Below are 18,775 nucleotides of genomic sequence, written 5' to 3' on the forward strand. Positions count from 1 at the left end.
TGGATGGGACTCACTGGAGGGTCTGAGCAGAGGACGGATGGGATCTGAGTTCGATTTTAATAGGATCCTTTTAGCAATCAGAGGGTGAGCGTGGATGCAGGGAAGACATGACTACAGCAGTCCAGGCGGGAGGTGAGTGGGGAGGAGGGGTCAGATCCCAGAGACAATTTTTTCCCCAACTACTTCTTTTTAACATTTCAAACCCTGGGGCCTCCCTGGTGGCGCAGTGGTTGAGAGTCCGCCTGCCGATGCAGGGGACACGGGTTCGCGCCCCGGTCCGGGAAGATCCCACATGCCGCGGAGCGGCTGGGCCCGTGAGCCATGGCCGCTGAGCCTGCGTGTCCGGAGCCTGTGCTCCGCAACGGGAGAGGCCACAGCAGTGAGAGGCCTGAGTACCGCAAAAAAAAAGAAAAAAAAAGTTTCAAACCCTGAGAAAAGTTGAAAGAAAGAATGGTATGGTCATCAGGTGTATGCCCTTCAACACCTAGTTCATCTCTTATTAGTCTTCAGCAGATCTGCTTTGTCTTCAACACCATATATGTATGCGTGTATGAATGTATATACACAATGTTTATTTTTTCTGAACAATTTGAAAGTAAGTTTTGGACATGCTTCTAAACTCCTAAATACTTCAGTCTGTATCTTCTAAGAACAAAGGCATTCTATATGACACAGAACGAGTGTCACGCCTGAGAAATTTAACATTGATAACAATAATATTGATGACAATATTGTTTAATACACAGCTCATATCTAATATATAGCTCATATTCTGGTCCCCCAAATGTCCTTTTAGCTGTTTATTATTTTTAACCTAGGGTCAGCTCAAGGATCATGCACTGCATTTGATAATCATGCCTCTTTAGTGTCCTTTAATCTACAGCAGGCTGGGCAATCTGGCTCACTGCCTGTCTTTGTAAATAAAGTTTTATTGGGACACAGCCCTGCCCATTCGTTGTACATTGTCTGTGGATGCAGAGTCGGGTTTCCATGGCCCACAAATCTAAAATATTTGCTCTGTAGCCCGTAGCAGAAAAAAGTTTGCTGGCCCTCCTCTATAACAGTATCCTTGCCCTTTCTTGTTTTTTGTGACATTGACATTGGAAAGGGTCCAAGCCAGTTGTCCCGTAGTGTCCCGCAAGCCGGGGTTTTCTGATTGCTTCCCCTGATTTGATTCACGTTGAGCATATTTGGCAGGAACACCACAGAACACCTAAGGACATCACCTCAGGGGGCTCCTGATGTCTGTTTGTTCCGTCATTTGTGGCGGTACCTTGGATCCCTTGGTTAAGGTGGTGACTGCTAAAAGAACCTTTCCTTTTCCCCTTAGTAATGAATAAGCAGTAGATTTGTTTGAAAGGTAGTGGCGGCAGGATTTCCTGTGGATTGGGTGTGACAGGCCAACTGGAAGAGGGGCAGGCTGGACGGAAAGTACCAGGGGCTCAGTGGGGGACAGGTTTGGTTGGAGATGCTTTTCGACGTTGGTATGCCCTGACTTCTCATATTCACACTTTTTATTTTGAATAATTTAATTTAATAATAATTTAATAATTTAATAATTTAATTAATTTATTTAAAATTTTTTATTTTATTTTTGGCTGCGTTGGGTCTTTGTTGCTGTGCGCGGGCTTTCTCTAGTTGCGGTGAGCGGGGGCTACTCTTCGTTGCAGTGGGCAGGCCTCTCGTTGCGGTGGCTTCTCCTGTTGGGGAGCATGGGCTCTAGGCACACAGGCTTCAGTAGTTGTGGCATGTGGGATCAGTAGTTGTGGCTCATGGGCTCTAGAGCGCAGGCTCAGTAGTTGTGTTCCTCCGCAGCATGTGGGATCTTCCTGGACCAGGGCTCGAACCCATGTCTCCTGCATTGGCAGGCGGATTCTTAACCACTGTGCCACCAGGGAAGTCCCTGGCTGAGGTTCTTTTGACACAGTAGGGTAGACCTAGCTGTCGGTCTCCTCACAATAGGGGCCGGAGGGGTAGGTGTTTCTGCCTGGGAAAGAACAGTAAATGCAAGAAGCATAAATCATCGATGATGCACTGTGTCGGGGAGACAAAGATCTTTTTCAACAAAGATTTCTGGGGGAGAGAAAATAAAAGAGGTTGGTGATGCCTGGAAGGTTGGGGCCACTCATGCAAAGTGCACTGCTGATGCTGCCAGGGGAACTGTGGGAGGTCTCTGGGCAGTGGGAAAAGTCCAGTTGGTTTCCGCTTATTCCTTTGGAGAACACTGGTCATTTTTCCAGTTTGCTACTCTGGTAGGCAGAATAACGGCCCCCACAAAGATGCCCACATCTTAATCCCAGGAACCTGTTGAATGTGTTGCCTTACACAACAAAGGGGACGTTACAGATGTGATTGACTCAGGTATTTGGTGACTGGGAGAGTAGCCTGGATCATGCAGGTGGGTCAAGTGTAATCACGAGGGTCCTTATAGGTGAAAGAGGGAGACAGGAAAGGGACCGATTTGAAGCTGCTACCCTGCTGGCCTTGAAGATAGAGGAGGGACCGTGAGCTCAGGAATGCAGGCGGCCTCTGGAAGCTGGAAAAGGCAAGGGAACAAATTCTCCCCTAGAGCCTCCAGAAAGGAACTCTCGCCTGCTGACACCTAGAGTTTAGGCTAGTGAGAACCGTTTTGGACTCCTGAGCTCTGGAACTGTAGAGAATAACTGTGTGTTGTTTTAAACCACTGCATTTGTGGTCATTTATTACAGAAGCAATAGGAAACTAATATGCCACACGATTCATTCAGGCTGCTGGGATAATTTTTTCAGAAGAGTTTAGCTCTGTGGTCATTCTTACAAGTTTTGGCTTTGGAGTTGGTTTCAGTTTTGCTACAAAGCAATCTGACCTACAGTTTAAGGACTTTACACAGTGACCATTTTTCTCTCACAGTTTCGTGGCTTGACTGGGCCAGCTGGGCCTCGGCCAGTCTTGCTAGGTAGTCTCTCAGGGGGTTTCAGTCAGAGGGTGGCTGGGCCTGGAGTCATCAGGAGGCTCTCCTGGGATCTTGGAATGGCCAGTTCCTTCCCTCCGTCTCAGTGTTGTCTCAGGACCTCTGCTCTCCACGTGGTCTCGCCTCTCATGGTCACTCAGGGCCCCCAGGAGCTAGATTTCCATGAGGGAAGAAGCAGAAGCCGCAGGCCTTTTAAGGGCAGGGCCTGGATCCACACAGCATCACTTCCAGAACACGCTATCAGTCCAAGCAGCTCTGGCACAGACCAGAGTGAGTGTGAGAGGGGACCGCACAGGGCGTGATGCAGACAGTCACCAAAGGCAGTTTGCCACAGAGTCGATACTCTTGGCCTGGCATCTTGGAGCCGCTAATGAGCTGTGTGACTTTGGGCAAGCAGCTCGACCTCTCTGAGACTCCAAATCCACGTTCATCAAATGAGGGTGATGACAGAACTCACCTCCCAGGATTCTTGTGGGGATCCAAGAGCCAGTGGATATCAAGGCCTGGCCCAGAGCATGTGCATCTGGTCTTTAGTGCTGGCTGTGATAATCTGTTCTTAGCATATGTGGGCATTACTGTCCAGAGGCTGGAAACCCTGCTTCCAGATAAAGGCTTCCTGCACTCAGCTTTCCGCTTTGCCATTTGCCGTGCGTCCCGCGCAAGTCACCCCACCTTTCTGTACCTCGGTTTCCTCCTCTGCATGGTATAGCGCTCACCTCATAGGTCTGATGGGAGGGTCTGTTGCGTGTGTGAGTACCCTCAGTGCAGGCCTGGCACGTTCTAAGTTCAGTGACTTAAAGTGAACTCAGTAACTTAGTGGGGCGGAGTGGTCAAGAACGCGGCCTCTGGAGCTGAGCTGCCTACATGTTAATCCCAGTTCTACCATTTTCTATGTGGCCCCAGGGCAGTTTTTTTTTTTTTAATTAATTTGTTTATTTTTGGCTGCATTGGGTCTTTGTTGCTGTGTGCGGGCTTTCTCTAGTTGTGGCGAGCTGGGGCTACTCTTCGTTGTGGTGTGCGGGCTTCTCATTGCGGTGGCTTCTGTTGTTGTGGAGCACAGGCTCTAGGCACGTGGGCTCCAGAGTGCAGGCTCAGTAGTTGCAGTAGTTGTGGCGCACAGGCTTAGTTGCTCCGCGGCATGTGGGATCTTCCTGGACCAGGGCTCGAACCCGTGTCGCGTGCATTGGCAGGAGGATTCTTAACCACTGCGCCACCAGGGAAGTCCCTTCCGGGGCAAGTTATTTAACTTCTCTGGTTAAATTGTATCTGTAAATTATATCATTATAACTCATATTCCATGAGTTAATATATCCATAAAGCATTAAACAGTGCCTGGCTCTTAAGTGCTGCATAATTGTTTGTTGAATGTGTAGAGATATCAGGCACCATTATTATTTTGATCATCATCGTCATCTTAATACTAAACTTTCTAGTGCATTCCTTCTCTGGTGGCCTGTTGCAGCCAAGCAGTCAGTACTTCAGGCCTCTAGGTGGCGTTGGTCCCTCTTCCTCAGTCAGACCTCACAGGCTTACCACAAGCAGAAGGGTCTGGGCTCTCCCATGAACATTTCTAACTAGCGCGGGGCAATTATTATGTTTGTCTGGTCAGAAGCTGGGATTGGAGTAAAGAAAAGTGAGAAAGGCAAACAGAGAGAGGGCAATGTGGCTGAGTAGAGAGCCTCCTATGACCTAATGCTTCCTAAAATATTTAAAGCATCCTTTGAAATGCATGGTTGTACCTGCAATGAAGAAAAGGGACTCCTCCCAGAGTAAGGAGAAAGCGAGAGCAAAGAGCCAAGGAGGGGAGGGAGCGCTGAAGCCTCCTGGTGCTCTGGGGACATTGACAGATTCACATGGCCTTGGGGACAGAGGACCACCTTGTGAACAGCCAGGTCCTGGGGAAGGTACCCCTCAGGGGAAGTGTGAACTAAAAAAAATCCCATCCTGCAAAGGCACACAGCCTTACATCTAGGTAGAGATTGAAAAAGTTTTCCTCTGAGAATTGACTGTCCCTCATGTGGGTTTGAGGCTTCAATTATACTCTTTGGAAGGTCCTGGAAACAGTAGGCTGAGAATGAACCCGGATCTGTGTGCCCCTAAGTACCTGGCCATGACAAACATAAACCCTCCCTGGAGGAGCCCCACCCTCTGCCTGGGCCTTGGAGAATTCCTTCAGGTAGAGTTCCGGCACATATGAGCTCATGATAAAAAAAATTATGTGCCGTACAGAGAAGCAGGCACCATGATCGAGAGTCAGCAGACACAAAATATGGCAGGTCAAGACCCGCAAACAAACAAACAAACAGACAAACAAAAAAGACCCGCAAACATTGTGGATGTGGGAATGATCAGATACGGATATAAAATAGCTCTGCTTATATATGAAAAGGATAAAATAGGACAGATATAAAAACATGAATGAGTACAATCAAAAATCACCAGGAAGTTGCAAAAAGAGCTAAATAGAACTTCGAGAAGTGACAGATACAATTGAAGTTCAGAGCTCGACAGAACTAAAGAAACACCAGACTAAATATAGCTGCTAAGAGGATTGGTGAGCTGAAAGGTAGATGCCCTGAAGGGAAAAATGTGAGCTTTGTGGCGTGCTCCCCTCAGCTGCCCAGGATCCTGATTGGTCCACCTGGGGAAGGAAGGGCTGGACACTTTATTTTTTTATCTATTTTTTATTCTTTTGGCTGTGCCACTCAACATGAAGGATCTTCCCCATCCAGGGATCAAACACGTGCCCCCTGTGTTGGGAGCATGGAGTCTTAACAACGGGACCGCCAGGGAAGTCAGGGACTTTTTTTTTAATTTATTCGGCTGTGTCGGGTCTTAGTTGTGGCACGCGGGCTCTTCATTGGGGTGCACGGGCTTCTCTCTAGTTGTGGTGTGCGGGCTCCAGAGTGCATGAGCTTAGTTGTACCACGGCCTGTGGGATCTTAGTTCCCTGACCAAGAATAGAGCCTGTGTCCCCTGCATTGGAAAGCGGATTCTTAACCACTGGACCACCAGGGAAGTCCCCATTTTTATTTTCAGTATTTTCCAGACAGGATCCGCGTGTGCATGAGCGCTTGAAACCCACTTCCCTGGAGTCTATTTATAATCTCCAGAGTACCACATCAGTTATGTTACATGACAGCGGGCTGCTGTTGGTGACCTCCAAACAGTTTTATTATGCTCTCCTATTAAGGAAACGTTCTGACAACTCTCCCCTAGTATGAATGTGTGTGTGTGTGTGTGTGTGTGTGTGTGTGTGTGTGTGTGTGATATGAATGTGTAGACATAGTTATTTAGGAGTCATGAATAGTACTGACATATATTACTGTGAATATATTATGTGCATTTAAAAACATTCAAAAATTGGAAGGGATGAATTTTTTATTTTTTGAAATTAATATTTTAATAATAAAATTTTTATTTTATATATTCATAGCCCTCCAAATGTTTTTGCTCTCACTAAAAATATTTTCTTATACAGGCATTGTTAATGCGTTTGGAAACTCTCGGTGTAACCATCTTTTTTTTTTTTTTTTTTTTTTTTTACTTTTGTGGTACGCGGGCCTCTCACTGCTGTGGCCTCTCCCGTTGCGGAGCACAGGCTCCGGACGCGCAGGCTCCGGACGCGCAGGCTCAGCGGCCATGGCTCACGGGCCCAGCCGCTCCGCAGCACTTGGGATCCTCCCGGACCGGGGCACGAACCCGCGTCCCCTGCATCTGCAGGCGGACTCTCAACCCCTGCGCCACCAGGGAAGCCCTGTAACCATCTTTGAGAGTCGTTTTGACATTCTTTGTGCATGGCTGGCTGTCACAGCTGGCAAAGTCCTAACTGAGGTACAGACCAAATGAGAGAAGTGTGCCGTCAGCTGAATTTAACCCCCCTGCTCAGCTTTCATTCCCACCCTTCATATGCAGAGGTGTTTGTTGGAATTTTCTCGTGCTGGCCTTGGTAAATCTTCCGTCCTTGGTTTCTGAGCAGGACTCTTTAAGAAGCCCTGGTGTGAGGACTTGATTTGCAACCTGAGAATGTCCCCGGGAATCAATTTGCCCAGGCTGCAATGCGCTGAATGGACAGGAGAGGGCGCCCGTGTCGGTCCTTTAGCCTTTAGGTCCAGCGCCTGAGGATGCTGGCACCTGCGGCTGAGGGGCACTAGAGGGCTTCTCTGTAGTCCATCTGTGTGTGTCTCTGTATGCCTAGTAAAGCTTAATTTCTTCTTATTTTCACCCTCTCCTTCCTTTCTCCTCTTCTTCTTTCCCTTCTCTTCTCTTTCTTCAAACCAAACATAACGGGAAGTTGATATTTTCTTCCTATGCTCCAGAGAAACACCTTGTTCACCCTTCTTTGTTCACCTGTCCTTGAGACTCCTTGGTCTACCCCAATGTTCTCGGCCTCCCAGGATGTGCTTCTGTCTCTAACTAGGGTCTTACCCCTTGTTTCTAATTTTTGGTTCCTCCTTTGTTCCTGCTGTCCTGGCTCCAGCTGATCCCACCTCAGACCACTAAGCCTCCACATAGCTGGTGATTTCTTCAGAGCCCCCCACTCCCCCTCTTTCCTCAGTGATCTTCCGGCTTCCAGACCCACCTCGGTCCTGCCTTTGATGAGCACACAGCCACAGCAGCTACCTTCTACTGAAGGCCTAGTGTGCGCTGAATTCTGGGCTGCGTGTGTTGCCATTTTTATCTCTTTTCTTTTTAAAATTGAATCAAATTTTAATTTTATTTTGGGGTTTTAGGGGTTTTTTCCTCTGAAGTTTTTTTTGGGGACTTACTAAATTTACAAAAGTAATATATGCTTATTGTGAACGAAAGAACAAGACACAAATCAGTTTGTGCTCATCTGTGATTAATCGAAAACCCAGCCAATAAATCTTACCCAAATCTTAAGTCTAAGGGATGTTTACTGTTGGTGGAGGAAGGTGGCTTTGTGGTTGTTTGGTGGCTTGGTGATGTTATTAGGGACCTGAGGACTCTTTCTGTCTCTACCATCTTGGTGTTCAGGCAGTAACTCCCCTCAAGGCCTCAAAGAGGCTACTGGAGCTCCAGGCATCGTACCTTTATACTGCAGTATCCAAAGGGAGAAAGTGTGTGTGTGTGTGTGTGTGTGTGTGTGTGTGCGCGCGCGCGCACACGCACGCGTTTATATGTGGGACGGGGGTTCTAGGGAAATGAGAGAAAGCTCTTCAAGGAGAAAAATATTCTCCCAGAAGCCCCCAGGGGACTCCCCTCACTGCTAATTGGCCAAAATTTAGTTACATACCATCCCTTGCTATATGGGAGGGCAGGGTGGTGAATGAACATAGCTTCTAGACTAATGGCAGGAGAGGATGGAGTTAATAAGACAGTACAGAATGATATAAAGTAGTATTAATAGTAATGAGCACTAAGGTTGTTGTAGTCTTTCTGTATATTAATCTATTCTCCCCACACCCCGTGAGGTAGATTGCCATCCCTAACATACTTAAACAGATGAAGAAACTGAGCAGAGCTGTTAGGTAACCTGCCTGAGGGCACACAGGTGCTGAGTGGTAGAGCTAGGACCAGACTGTCTGGTTTTACTTTGCACTCCCCGTGCTCACCCCCATCCCCAGTCTCTGCAGGCAGCCATGCCAAATCTCCCACTAGACAGTTAATTCAGGTACAGGCCTTGAATGCACCAACATCCCTGCCAGCCAGGGGTTATGATCCCCATTTTGAAAAAGAGGAAGTGGGGGTGCGGAGAGGTTGAGAAGCTTCCCCAAGCTCACACAGCATGTAAGTAGCAGGGCCAGAACTTGAATCCAGGAACACCCGACTCTAGAGCGCACTAAGCTCTTAGCCTCGTTAGCTGCTTCCCTTGTGCCTCTTTTTTTTTTTTTTTTAATTTATACTGGATGTTTATTTATTGGAGTATAGTTGCTTTACAATGTTGTGTTTGTTTCTACTCTACAGCAAAGTGAATCAGCTATACGTATACACATATCCCCTCTTTTTTGGATTTCCTTCCCATTTAGGTCACCGCGGAGCATTGAGTAGAGTTCCCTGTGCTCTACAGAAGGTTCTCATGAGTTGTCTATTTTATACATAATAGCAATAGTGTATATGTGTCAATTCCCATCTCCCAATTCATCCCACCCCCCGTTCCCCCTTGGTATCCATACGTTTGTTCTCTACATCTGTGTCTCTATTTCCACTTTGCAGATAAGATCATCTATACCCTTGTCCCTCTTAAATCCCCACAGATGCCTTCTGTACTAAGTTAAGTTGGACAGAGTCTCCAGATATGGGCAGGGAGTAGAAGTGGGATTATTTTCTGGGACAAGGACTTGCTTCAGTCCATTAAGCGGCTGTATAATTGACTCATTCAACAAATCTTAATTTAGTGCCTGCTGTCTGCTAGGAACTATCCTAGGAGGTATGACTAACAACACAAAAGACGCTCCTCTCATGGAGCTCACATTGGAAAGTATCAGTTACCTGTGTAGTGACTCCAGGGCACAGAGAGGTCCTTCTTCCCAGGGTGAATCTCAGTGGTCCAGCTTGGGTCACATCCCCATCCCCGAGCCAGTCACTATGGGCCGGGAATGCTGTGCTCTGATTGGTCAGTCTGAAGGATTGGGTTAACCCCTGCGAAATCCTTTGGACCCAGAGTGCAGCAGATGGGATTCCCGCACTGAGAGACAGAACCAATCATGTTTCCTCTGGTGACTGGTGGGCTGCGCAGCACTGCTGTCTCTGGGCAGTCATGGAGGATGGGACCAGGTTCACCAGAGGAGGCTCCCGCCCTGCTTGTAGCAGCGCGCAAGTCTGTTAACACCTGGAGCACTGTTGGGGCCAGCTTTCAACTGGCTGGAACCCATCCAGGAAAGGGCAGCCAGCGCAGGGACTGGCTCGAAGCTCTGTTTACTCTGAATAGTAATTTTGTAACTGATGACGATAGTTTTTATTTATTATGCTTTCTGTGATCTCAACAAAATATATGAACCACCTTATTAGGGAGTTTATATGATCGTCCTGGTTGTATGAGTGGGGAAATAGCCCAGAGACCAGCAAGTTCCCTGAGGCAACACTGAATAAGGAATCAAGCCTACTGGCTCCCAAGCTCCTCCTCTTACATTTAGTTGTTAATATTTGATTTTTTGCATATTATTTATTGAAGTACCGTATCTATACAGTATAATACTAAAGTTTAATAAAGATCTGTAGTTTAATGAGTAGTAACAAACACATATGCCCGTATAACCAACATTCAAGATATAAAACATTTCCATCACCCTGGGAGAAGTTCCTTCCTTTCCCGTTCTGTCATCCTGTATGACTTCTCTCACTATAGATTGGTTTTACCTGTTGTTAAACTTCGTATAAACGGAATCATGCAGTATGAACCTTATGTCTAGCTTTTGTTCACAAGATGCTTTTGAGATATTTCCTTGTTGCTGCATGTATCAGTGGTTCCTTTCTTTTATTGCTTTTAGTGCATATTCTTTTCTTTTATTCCAATACATATATGAATATCCTACACTTTGTTTATCCATTCTCTTAATCATTTGGGTTTCCAGTTTTTTTGGTTATTACAAGTAAAACTGCTGTGATCACTCTTGTACAAGTCTTTATGTAGACATATGCTTTCATTTCTCTTGGTTCAGTACATCGGAGTAAAATTTCTGAGTTATATGGTAAAGGTGTGTTTAATCTTATAAGAAACTACCAACGAGTTTTACAAAGTGGTTCCAGTTACTCTGCATCCTTGCCAATATTTAATGTTTTCACGGTTAATTTTAGCTATTACAGTTGGTGTAAAATGGCAACTCATTTGCTTTTTTCCTGGGGAATGGTAATACTGAGTACTTTTTCGTGTGATAATAAATAAACATTTGTTACCTCACACAGTCGCTGAGAATTAGGCATTTAGGAGTGGCCCAGTGAGTGGCTTTGTCTCAGAGTCTCTCAGCATGAAGGCTCACCTGGCACTGGAGGTTCTGCTTCCAAGGTGACTCACTCACCTAGCTGTTGGTAGAAGATCTCAGTTCTTCCCTGGCTGTTGACTCAGTTGCTTTCCACATGGACCTCTCCTTAGGGCTACCCGTGACCTAGCAGCTGGCTTTCCTCAAAGAGAGTGATCCAAAAGTGAAAGTGACCGAGACTGAAGAAGCAGTGTCTTTATAATGTCATTTTGGAATTGACATACTAACACTTCTGATCACATTGTGTTGATCATACAGGCCAACCCTGGTACACTGTGGGAAGGGACTATACAGAGGTGTAAGTACCAGGAGACAGGGATTGTTGGGGGCCATCTTGGAGGTTGGCTACCGTAATTCTACTACTATCATGAGTTAAAATGATCGATTTTTTTCTTAAAGAATATTAAACCAATCTTATATTCTTGTATAAACCCCACTTGGTCATGGTGTAGTATCCTTTTAATATATGCTGACTTTGATTTGCTAATATTTTCCAAAAGATTTTTGTATCTGTAGTCATGAGTGATATAGTCTGTAATTTTTTTTCTCGTAATGTTTTTCTCAGGTTTTAATATCACGGTTTGGCTGACCTCATAAAACAATTGGGAGAATGTTCCCTCATTTTCTATAAGATTTTGTGTAAAATTGGAATTATTTCTTCCTTAAATATTTGATATAAATGTCCAGCTCGGCTTGTAGTTTTTTTTAAGGGAAGATTTTTAATACCTGATACAATTTCTGTAGTAGTTATAGGACTCTTCAGATTTTCTGTTCCTTCTTGTGTCAATTTCCATAAATTATGTTTTTCAAGATATATGTCACTTCATGTAAGTTGTTGAATTTATTGGGATAAAGTTGTGCATCATGTTCCTTTGGTATCCTTGTAATATTTGTAGCATCTCTAGTGATGTCTCCTCTGTCATTCCTGATAGTGATAATTTATGTTTGCTTTTTTCTTTATTCTTGAATACTAATCCTGCTAGTGGTTTATCAAAGTATGTTTCAAAGAATCACCTTTTAGCGGTGTTATTTTCCTTTTATTTTTCTGTTTCCTATTTCATTGATTTCCACTCTTATCCTTATTATTTTTTTCTATTTACTTTGTGTTTAACTTGCTCTTTTTTTAGTTAGATAGAATCTTAGATTATTGCTTTTTCAATCTTTCTTCTTTTCTTAATATAAGCACTTAAATATAAATTTCCCTCTAAGCACTACTTTAGTTGTGTTCCATAAAATTTGACACATTGTGTCCTTTTTAAAAAATTATTTATTTATTTATTTTTAGCTGTGTTGGGCCTTCGTTGCTGTGCGCGGGCTTTCTCTAGTTGTTGTGAGCGGGGCTACTCCTTGTTGTAGTGCACGGGCTTCTCATGGCAGTGGCTTCTCGTTGCGGAGCATGGGCTCTAGGCACACGGGCTTCAGTAGCTGTGGCACGCGGGCTCAGTAGTTGTGGCGCATGGGCTTAGTCGCTCCGCGGCATGTGGGATCTTCCTGGACCAGGGCTCGAACCCATGTCTCCTGCATTGGCAGGCAGATTCTTACCACTGCGCCACCAGGGAAGTCCCACATTATGTCTTTATTGTCATTCAGTTCTGTATATTTTTTAGTTTCTCTTGTGATGTCTTCTTTGACCCCTGGGTTATTTAGAAGTGAGTTGTTTAGTTTCCAAATATTGGGGCCTTTTTGATTTCTCACTGTTATGATTTCCAATTTAGTTCCATCATGGTCAGTAATAAGGCGTGTGATAGAAAAATTCAGGTGGTACAAAAGGAAATATGATGAAAAGTGCATACCTTCTTATCCCTATCAGCCTGCCTGTCTTCCTTCTTTTCTTTGTTCATTAAGAAAGATTTATCAAAGGCCTACTACTTGCCAAGCACTGGGGATACAGCTGTTTAAAAAGAGACCCATGTCTCTGCTGCCCTTTAGAGCTGAGGTTCTCCTGATAAGAGACAGATAGTAAATAAGAAAGTAAATAGGACTTCCCTGGTGGCGCAGTGGTTAAGAATCCGCCTGCCAATGCAGGGGACACGGGTTCGAGCCCTGGTCCAGGAAGATCCCACATGCCTCGGAGCAACTAAGCCCATGCGCCACAACTGCTGAGCCTGTGCTCTAGAGCCCACAAGCAACAACTTCTGAGCCCACGAGCCACAACTACTGAAGCTCGCACGCCTAGAGCCCATGCTCCGCAACAAGAGAAGCCACTGCAATGAGAAGCCCGCGCACTGCAACGAAGAGTAGCCCCTGCTCACCGCAACTAGAGAAAGTCCACGCACAGCAACGAAGACCCAACACAGCCCAAAATAAATAAATAAATTTATTAAAAAAAAGAAAAAAGAAAGTAAATATTTTACATGTTAGATGGTACTAAGGGAAAAATGAAGCAGGAAAGAAGAAGGATTAGGTGTAATGGGAGAAGGTATTTGCTCTATTAGAGTGGGTTTAGGAAGCCTTCTCTGAGGAGGTGATTACAGAGACTTGAGTAAAATGAGGAAGTATGCATGTTTGGAGAGTAGTGTTTCAGGCATAAGGTACAGTAAGTGCAAAGGCCCTGAGGCTAGAGCATGCCTGCTGGGTTCCAGGAACAGTGAGGAGGCCTGTGTGGCTGGGGCAGAGGGTGATGGGAAGAGTAGAAGGTCAGAGGTTAGAAAGGAAACCACCAAAGTTCACTCCCCAGATACCCTCCAGAGGTGTTCTGTGCATAATCAGGTGTACTGTATGCATATGTGTAACTCACATAAAAGGTTGTGTACTGTTCACCTCGTTTTGTGCCCTATTTTTTTCCTCTTTAACTACATAACCTTGAAAATTCATCCCACATTCTTTTTCATAGCACTTGGTACTTAGTGTGATCGTACCAGGCCCCTGTTGGTGGACGTTTAGGTTATTTCTGGGTTATGCTCTCCCAAAGAATGCTGCCTTCAGTATTCCAGTCTATGTGGCACTTGGCAGGCAGCCTTCATGCTGTTGTACGTGAATCCACCCCAACTCCCCGCATTCCAGCAAGGAGAGTTTTAAGGGAATCCTTTCCAGAGCTCTAGCTTCACCTGACTTGCCTGAGGAATCTGCTGGGTTTCCTCCCTCCCTCCTTCCGTCCTCCCTTCTTTCCTTCCTTCCTTCCTTCCTTCCCTCCCTTTCCGATGGTTCTGCTCCCAAGAAAAGAAATTATGGGAGAAGTATGAAAAGAAAGGCAAATCGCCTCTCCCTTCTTGGTGATGCATTGCCCCAGGTATAAAAACAACCAGCAGGGCTTCCCTGGTGGCGCAGTGGTTGGGAGTCCGCCTGCCGATGCAGGGGACACGGGTTCGTGTCCCGGTCCGGGAAGATCCCACATGCCGTGGAGCGGCTGGGCCCGTGAGCCATGGCCGCTGAGCCTGCGTGTCCGGAGCCTGTGCTCTGCAACGGGAGAGGCCACAACAGTGAGAGGCCCGCGTACCGCAAAAAAAAAAAAAAAAAAAAAACAACTTTACAAGGGCAGTAACCGTTCTACCAAAAAGAGCTGACTCAAAACTTGGCAGGGAAAGGAGAAGGGAGATGCATGCAAGGCTGAGAATTCCAAAAAAGTTGAAATGATGAGGGGAGAGATCTCCCAAAAGACCCTGGAGTACACGGGAGGTCTGCACCACCACAGCAGTCTTTTCCCTTGGAGAGGATGGGGGAGGAGTCCTCACTTGGCTGCAAACTCTGGAGACTCAGTGCTGGGGCTCGGGATCAGGGCTCCCCAGAGAGCATCACAGGAAGGCGTCGCACCACTCTCACAGGCACCCGAAGCAGTCCCGGGACTGCTTGGCGTTGGCGCCGCGTGTGTCCTTCAGCCATTCCCGGAAGAGGTCTTCATCTTTCTTTAGCACCAGAAACCAGCCAAGAACCACATGGGCCTTGTCAAAGCCCCTTTCCTCCAGCTCCTTGCCCAGGACTTTGCCAGTGCCGGCTAGGCTTCCCACTGGCTTTTTCCCCATGGGCTCTGCCACGAAATCTCAGTGCTTTTGGGAGGTTGTCGTCTTTTAAATATTCTTTATTTTATTTTATTTTATTTGGCCATACCACAAAGCATGCGCGATCTTAGTTCCCTGACCAAGGATTGAACCCGTGTGCCCTGCCTTGGGAGCATGGAGTCTTAACCACTGGACCACCAGGGAAGTCCTGGGAAGTTGTCATCTTGTTCAGGCTTAATCCACAGCTCCAGTCCCTGTAGCAGCTTCTTCCGCCACCTGACTCTCCCACCGATACCTCAACCCACTCCGGATCCATCTTATTTTCTTTCCTAGTTGTCCAGTTGTCCCGACAGCACTGATTGAATAAAGCGTCTTTTTATCACCAAGCTGATATGTTTTTATACCTCAGACTTTTCACTTTTGGTCTCATTCTTTCAACATATCTCCTATGAGCATCTTCTCTATACCTGTGCTGAGTGCTGGGGACACAGGGCTGAAACAAACCCTGTCCCTGCCTTGTTTTATTCATCCCTATCTCATCCGTGCAACCAGCACTCCCCAGAATCTTCTCTGTGCTGGGTCCTGTGCTGAGCAGTGGTGGGGACACAGCCCTGCCCTCATGGGTCTCACAATTCAGAGGGGAGACAGGCCCTTCTCCAGACGATCCAGAGAGGTCAGTGGGTCAGTGCTGGGCTGGGAAAGCCTGGAGGGGAGCTTAGCCAGTCTGTGGGTTTGGGGAGGGCTTTTGGGAGAAGGGGATATAGCAGAGCTCAAGGAGAAGTGAGCCAAAGTGGAAAGACAGAGGCACAGGTAACAGCATGTGCAAGGGTCAAGGTGTGAACGAGGGGAATCAGAAGAGGCTGGTGGGGCTGAAATGTAGATGGTGGGGCTGAAAGTGGCAAGAAGAGAGACTGGATGGCCATCCAAGGACAGACCACACAGGGCCATGTTAATACATTTGGACTTGATTCTGAAGGCAGCAGGGACAATATGTCATGATGACAAAAGAAATCAAGAACAGGGCTTCCCTGGTGGCGCAGTGGTTGAGAGTCCGCCTGCCGATGCAGGGGACACGGGTTCGTGCCCCGGTCTGGGAAGATCCCACATGCCGCGGAGCGGCTGGGCCCGTGAGCCACGGCCGCTGAGCCTGGGCATCCAGAGCCTGTGCTCCGCAACGGGAGAGGCCACAACAGTGAGAGGCCCGCATACCGCAAAAAATAAATAAATAATAAAAATTAAGGTTTAATTAAATATATTATCTTTTAAAAAAAAAGAAATCAAGGACAGCGAGGAATTAATTTGCTGTATTATTTTTCAAAGAAAGCTGATTTCTGCTTATAAAAGTAACACCTGTTCAGTGCAGAAGACCTATCTTGCCTCTTTTCTGTGATGTTGGCGTGCTGTTGTATATACACATTCAAGGGTACGCACTTCTTCTAGGAATTTCCCCCTCAGTGCTCCTTGAAACTCCTGTCTCTCAATATTTGTCAAGAAGGGGTGATGACCTCACTCTGAACTCCTCCCTCAACTCTTCACAAGTGACAGAATTCTAAGCTAACGGTCAGATGCTTAAAAGCTCCGGAAGTATATAGCGTCAGCCTCAGCTAGATTCAGGAACTCAGACAATTCCTGGAAGGCGCAGTCCCATCCCTGGGCCCTGTGTTTCTCTGTGCTGTCTTTCTTTCTCAGGTAGTCTCTCCCTTTGGGGATCAGATGGCCTCAGTAGCTCCAGGTTCACAGCCCACTCACTAAGCAACACCAGCAGAAGGAGAGGACCTCGTTCCTGAAATTCCGGGAAAAATCCCAGGGCTAAATGCCAGCATCTAAACATGGGGGTAGGATCGGTTTTACCTGAACAACATGAGGGAACATTGAGGGGAGGGCCTTCCTCAAAGGAGAGTCAGGGGAAGTTTCCAGAAAAAGAGAAGTGGCTGCTGGGCAGATACCCACTTCACCAGGGCTTTAGAGGGAGAGAGAGGAGGGGTCTCTGTGTTCCTGAAGAGAGGAGAGGGGGCCTGGGAGCCACGGGGATGTCCTTGGCCTAGATCTTTCCCATCTCCCTGGATTACCAAGGTCACAGCTGAGCAGAGCCCCTTTCTGTACCTCAGTGGAAGGTGTGACCTCACTCTCATCACCTCCAGCTAGGGCCACTGGGGTTGACTCTTGACCTCTGTGCATTGGCCACCAGCCCCAGGCAAGAGGGTCAGGCGTGTTTCCAGCATGGCGCCCGCCCCCTGGGCTGTTCCTGGAGTCCCCCTGGTTCACCCTCTGCAGCTTCCTGTCAGGCTGGGGAGGAGTTCTGGATATCCTCAGCTTATCCCCGCTCTCAGAGGGACTGGTGCATGCCATCCTAGTCTGTCCTAGTTCAGCTGCCTGCACCCTGTCCCCCCCCCCCCCCCCCGCCCCAGACACACCCATGGGTGCCTAGGTCTCCTTCCTGCTGGCTCTGTCAGTTGACTCTCAGCCATCTGCTTCCGGCCTCTGGGCCTGCCCTGGCTTGCTCCCCTCCAGGCCACCACTCCCTCTTCCCTCTGTTCTTGTGGCTTCTGGCTTCTTTCTACCTGAATGCCATCTTAGTGGGGCTTGAGGGAAGAGCAGAGTATTTCATCTAAACAGGTTTGACCACAAATCCTGGGTCCAGGATTATTTGTTGAATTTTTGGAAAAAATTTTAATTATCTGTCTCATTTTTGGTTTTGTTTTTAAGTTCACATGGTTTCAGGTTCACAATAGTATGTAGGAGGAATTCTCCCTCTACTTCTGTTCCCCAGGCACCCTGTTCTCCTCCACAGAGGCAACCACTGTTATCTTGAGTATTTTCCAGAAAAAACAAAAAACAACTATGCATTTCCAAGCAGATGCTGATATGCAACGCGCCCCGCCCCCCCGCCCTTTTTTTGCCCACAATACAGCAAACAGTATACACTGTGCTGGTCCTCACTGCTTTTCACTGACCATGTTACATGTTATCCTGGGAAGAATTATCTATCAGCACATGAAAAACTTCCCTACTCTCTATCTCAGCTGCCGACAGAGTTACTGTAATTTATGAGACTGTGGATAGTCCTGTAGGGTCTTTCCTGGCGTTTTTATTGTTGTCATAAACGATGCTGCAGGACTAACGTGGCAGGCACGCCTTTCACACCTGCGTGACTGAAATCTCTCATCCATCCCCAGAAGCAGAATTGCTGACTCAGGGGTGTGCAGAAGATTTCCACTGGCAGCCACGAATGTTCGCGAGGGTCCATTTCCTCCCAGTCTTGCCACCTGGAGGTTATTTCTTTTCTTACCTTTTTACTTTGAGCTCAGTGTAGATTTACAGGAAAGTTGTAAAAATGGTACAGAGCTTCTGTAGACCTTTCCCTCAGCTTCCTTCCATGATAGCATCTTATGTAAACACAGTACAGGGAGCAAACCCAGGGAATGAACATGAGTGCAGTGCTGGTAACGTAACCACGCACGTCATTCGCATTTCACTAGTTCTTCCACCAAAGTCCTTATTCTGTCCCAGGATCTCATCCTGTATCCTGAATTAGTTGTCATGTCTCTGTAGTCCCCTTTAACCTATGGTAGTTTCTCGGTCTGTCTTTGTCTTTCATGACCTTGACCCTTTATTTAAAAAAAATAAATTTCTTTATTTATTTTTGGCTGCGTTGGGTCTTCATTGCTGCGCGCGGGCTTGCTTTAGCTGCGGTGAGTGGGGACTACTCTTTGTTGCGGTGCGCGGGCTTCTCTTGCTGCAGAGCACTGGCTCTAGCCACGCGGGCTTCAGTAGGTGTGGCACATGGGCTTAATTGCTCCGCGGCATGTGGGATCTTCCCAGACCAGGGCTCAAACCCGTGTCCCCTGCATTGGCCCGCGGATTCCTAACCACTGCGCCACCAGGGAAGCCCGACCTTGACCCTTTTGAAGAATACTGGTTAGTTAATTTTGTAGGCTGTCCTTTGGTCT

The 18,775-nt window shown here is 46.9% G+C and overlaps 1 protein-coding gene and 1 pseudogene across 2 annotated transcripts in view; one reads left to right on the forward strand and one right to left on the reverse strand.

The window, feature by feature from the left end:
* OPA3 (outer mitochondrial membrane lipid metabolism regulator OPA3) overlaps positions 1–18,775 on the forward strand; it is a 65,550-nt gene that overhangs the window by 2,739 nt on the left and 44,036 nt on the right. The window lies entirely within an intron of this gene.
* LOC132416484 (barrier-to-autointegration factor pseudogene) lies at positions 14,631–14,849 on the reverse strand (annotated as a pseudogene).

The sequence above is a fragment of the Delphinus delphis genome, chromosome 20, assembly GCF_949987515.2.
Source record: "Delphinus delphis chromosome 20, mDelDel1.2, whole genome shotgun sequence".
Classification (NCBI taxonomy): domain Eukaryota; kingdom Metazoa; phylum Chordata; class Mammalia; order Artiodactyla; family Delphinidae; genus Delphinus; species Delphinus delphis.